We start from the raw sequence: 5147 nt of genomic DNA on the forward strand, positions 1-5147 counted from the left end.
AAACATTTCATAATATAATATATCGATTACACATTAAAATTCTAACAATCGCTCATTACAATTTACATAATCATCATCTAAACACATAATAAAAATTATTTTGGTAAAATAAATAAATAAATGTTTAAAAAATTTATTAATTTTACATAATTTTATCTTTTATGGATAGAAATAATTTTTAAAAATTTAAAAATATTTTTTTGACATTTATCTTTATCAAATTAATTTATATTTTATCAAATTTTTTATTTTGCCCATGAAATTAAGCAATAATATTTTTAATTATCCTTATTTGGAATAAAAATTCAAAATTCAGAGTCAAATGTGTCACAATTAAAAACTCAATAACCAAAGTAACACAAAACCTAAACTATAGAGACTGTTAGTATAATTCGCCCTCCATTGTATTCAACATGGCACCCACGAATTTATTTTCCAGAGCGGTACACTAACAATATATATGTATATATATATATATATATATATATAGCAGATAAACAAACAAGTAGTTATATGCTTTCACTGCTTCACTCATCACCGAAAAAGCAATTCATATTGGACTATGCAAGTGATATCAAAGTAACTAGAGTCTGTTCTAGTGTCCGTGCACAAAATTAGAATACATAATGTTTACAAAAAATGTGTGGGTAATTTTCTGACCACACTGCCCGCCTAGTAATCAGCTGGAGAGCACCGGCAGAATAGATGGCTTCAGCAAACCTGTAGTAGAAAGAAAAGCTCCGGTGGTGGTTCTTCCACCCGGGGGCACTCCGATGATCAAGTCAGTATATCTCTCAAAGATAATCAAGTGCTAAACTTATTGCTCAAAACATAAATTGCGTACCTTAGACCCACGGGGGTGCCTCTCTTTTATAGCCAACTCAATCCTAGTCTCACTAGAAGCCTGACTTCTATGGACTCCCATTCAGTGCTTACTTTGGATTTCTCAAGAGATAAAGATAAACTCCCTGAGAGTTTTATCCTTATCTTGGCTAAGTCTTCTCTTTACTCCAGGACTCTTGTCCCTTATCCGCTTATCTCGGATTCCGATATCTTCGGAGATCACCTCGGCCTTGCCGAGATAACCTCGGCGTCACAACCAGGACACGTGGCACCTCGGCTGACACGTCGGCGTCACCTTGCCACGTGTTGGTATTCAGAAAATACATCCCCACAACTGCCCCCTAGGTTCTATTACCTCGGCATTTCTGAGGTGATGGAACCTATATCTGTATTGTCCTCTAGTACCTTGGCGTAAGAACTCTTCGGCTGAGATCATTTATGTCAAGCCGATATGTCTTGTTTTCAAGAACAAGAATTCAAATAAACTTCCCCACGCGCATGAGCTGTCATGCATCACTTCTCAACCGTTTCCTGCACACGTTTCATCTTTACTGGCCCGTGCCTATGACGCCCTCGTAAGCCATCTTAATCTGTTTGCGCCGTCTGACGCATGCGGTTTTCCAGGCGCAATAAATGCTTTATTTTGCCGCCGTTTCACGTTTTCAACAAAGACACTATTTTTGCTTTCGTCTTTTCACTTTGTGCTTTGTTTCACTTGCTTTCTTCTCTCTCTAAACTCTTTCTTTCAAATCCGCCATTGCTGAAGTTCCAAGTTCTGTATTTGTCTTCCTGGTGGAACTTTCGTCGTTCTGCCACATCTGTAACTACCGACTGACTTCGGCAGTCCTCTCATCGGCTTCATTTTTTCTGGTAAGCAACTGATCCTTCTGATTTCAATTCTTGACCATTTCTGGAATCTCCTGTTATTACTGCCTTGCTCAAATATCTATTTTGTGAATCATTTATCTGAATGTGTTTCCTCTTTGATTTGGCCCTTGCCTATACCTTGAACACTCGCATCGTTGCATCACTTCACTGTATTTTTGTCACTGATCTTGGTCCTTTATTTCTCGTATTCTTCATGTTCTTGATAGCTCATCCCTGTTCTTGTTTCTGAAACTTCGCCTTTGTTTTCTGTTTTTTGTGTCTTTGCCAGATCTCTACCTTCAATTTTTACTTTCAATCTTTGCCTTCATAGATTTAGGTTTGGGATTTGTCTATAGAATCTATCAATTCTTAGGAAAAAAATGAAACAATCCTTACAAGCATATGCCTAGGGTTTCGCCGAGGTCCGATAATCCTCTTAAGAGCATCTTCTTTCTGAAACCTAGCCCTCTGATTTTAGGCCGACGTTATGGGTATGTGGAGACATAGGGTAGATACCCTGACCAAACTTGAGTACTTTAGGCAAGAATTCTCTATTCCTGCCGATGTCCATCTGAGGCTAGCTGAAGATAACGACTTCATCATGCCCACAGATGATTCAATGCCCTTTCACATAGTAGTTTTTACTGAGTGCGGACTCCGGCTCCCACTTAACATTCTCTTTCGCGAAATTCTTCACTTTTACAAGTTGAACCCTATGCAACTTGCCATAAACTCTTATCGAGTGATTAATGGCATCATAGTTTTAGCTAGGCAGGAGAATGCTAGGATCACCCTTGCCGACATCCAGTACTGTTATACCATGTGCCCCCTTAACCTGAAGGAAAAAGGCTTCGTCTATTATCTTAAGCCGAGGTCCACTGAATTCAAAATCGTAGCCGACCTCCCAGACTCTAACAAGGGGGCTGGAGATGACTATGTTATTGCTTCGGGAAATTGGGAGTTTGGCGCAGACGAGGACGCCCATCTATACCCTCTTCCTCGAACAATTAAAGAGGGCAAGGGTAAGAGCCCAGTGTCAATTACTTAGTTGTTTCTTTTTCAAGTCTTCAAAACTTTGTCTGTTTCTAATGTTTTATTCTTCTTGCAGATGTTCGCAAGCCACCAAAGGATTTTCGCCAGTCCTACGTTCCTAGCAAAGACTTAAAGAGGCTCCTAGATCTGCCAATCCAAAAGCGCAAGGCTCCTCTGGTACTGAATTTTATTCCGACGTACAAATCTACACTGCCCAACGTCCCGAAAAGAAAGAAGAAGAGCTTGTCTCCTCCCTCTGCTACCATTCTACAAACCGCATCAACATCTCGGGCTGACCAAGGGTCAACCTCTGATCCAGCCGATCAACCATCAACTTCAGCCCCATACTTAATTCCAATTCTAGAAAGAAAACGTCGGCGACGACTTGTCAAAACTGCTGAGATGGGTCGCCCGAAGCCTGTTGCCCAAGATCTCCTAGCCGACCTCCCAGTTGATGCTGATGCTGAACCAACCCAATCCATGCCCCCACCAAAGCCAAAAAGAACAAAAAGGGCTCAGCCAAAGGCCAAAATGACTCAGGTTGAATCTGAGGATACTTTGCCTATTTCCAAACTGGCTGAGAGTAAGAAGACTTCTTCTGTTCCTGCAAAAAGGTCTGCTGAAACCCCACTCTCTGAGTCCACACAGTCAAAGAAGCCGAGGTCGGCCTCAGCTACTACCTCGGGGTCCAAGAAACCGGATGTCCCTTGGGCTCCCAAAATTACTTTGGAAGACAGGCTAATTATGTCCAGTGAAAGCGCCGACGACATAAATGTCAGCGTTGCCCTCAGCACGGCGTTGCTTCTTCCGGGCGACCTCGAGCGAAATGCTGAGTATAGTGAGTATGAGAATTATGCTCTACTGCTCCAGCACTCCGTTCAAGTAAGTGTTCCTGCTTTTCTACTTTCTTTCTGTTTCATACTTCAAATATTTTCTAACACTTCTGTTTTCTTTCAGGCCATCCAGCATGCCCATTCGTTTTCAATGCAATCTTTCAAGAATCGGGAGAGGATGGCCGAGATAAAGAGGGAGTTTTCTGCTCTTCAGAAGATCAACAACGGTCTTCAACAAAAGATGAAGAGGCTAGAAGATCAGGCCAAGGCTGCCACTAAGGCCCAACAGATGGCCGAAGAAAAAAGCGGAGTTTGCTGAGGCTATTAGAAAAGTTGTCGAGGCTGAAAAGAAGGAGTTCGAGTCAAAAATGGCCCAGGCTGAGAAGGAGCTTCCGAAGGCTCTGGCCATCAAAGAAGCCGAAATCAAAGAGGCTAATGAGAAGGCTTACGCCCAGGGCATGGCCGACGTCACTGAGGAATACAAACTTCAAGTCAGGCAGGCATGCAACAGGGGCTTTTCCCTTGGTTGGATGTCCCTCGCCAAAAAGCTTAACATTCCTGATGATTCGCCACTGCGCAAAGCCGACGCTATTCCTCTGCCGTTCCCCCCACCTCCTCCATCAAGTCAACCTGAAGGAGAATCTGAATCTGAGTCTGAAGATGCCGATGAGGAAGAGGATGAGGCTTTGGTCAGAAAATCAAAGAATGCTGATGGGGCTAAGTCCCCTCCTCAGAATGAGCAAGTCCTTGACTTGACTCATGAGGAGGATGAGGACGTTATCAAGGAGACCACTCCTGAGCAAGCATCATCTGATGTTCCTCCAGTTGATAGAAGTCTTGATCAAACACTTGCCGAAATTGATGCCGAGATTGCTGCAGATGAGGAAGCCGAGGTATCTCTTCAGGAGACTTTTGAGGTTCAGATCCAGCCAGTTGCTGATGCTGAAAAGTCTTAACTTTCATGTCTTTTCTTTTGCACCCTTGTACTTTATTTTGTTTTCTGGACAATGTAAGCTTCCTTTCATGGCCGATGTGCCTTTCTTTACTTCGAAACAATTTACTTCTGGTAGGTCGTAGTGCCTTCTTTTGTACACAACTGCAACGGTTTTTCTATGGATGCTTTAATCTTTTAATTTCTCTTGATTTGCTTCTGCATGGTTCTATACTTAGAATATTTTGTATGCCTTTCATATTTTGCCACCTTTGTGCAATCTCCTCAAGGTTACATATCTCGGGTATAATAACTACAAGCTTTACTTCGGTGAGATACTGACCTGCAAACCTTTCATAAATTTTAACAAGTGTAAATATTATTCAATGTCAACTTTGCAAACGTTTCTCAATGTTTCAATCAAGTGTTTAGACTGTGATCTTAGTCTAACCCACTTGTAAATTGCTAAGTGTTATCATATACTGTAAACTTTTCTTAAGTTATAACAAGTGCTTAAGCAATGATCTACTTGTAAATTGCTACAAATTTCAACAAGTGTTTAAACAATATACTTAGCTTTTACCTCAACCTGCAAATTGCTGCAAATTTCAACAGATGATCACATGTCGGCTTAACATTAT

Source organism: Camellia sinensis, chromosome 1 (genome assembly GCF_055761805.1).
Source record: "Camellia sinensis isolate YWXY chromosome 1, ASM5576180v1, whole genome shotgun sequence".
Lineage (NCBI taxonomy): Eukaryota > Viridiplantae > Streptophyta > Magnoliopsida > Ericales > Theaceae > Camellia > Camellia sinensis.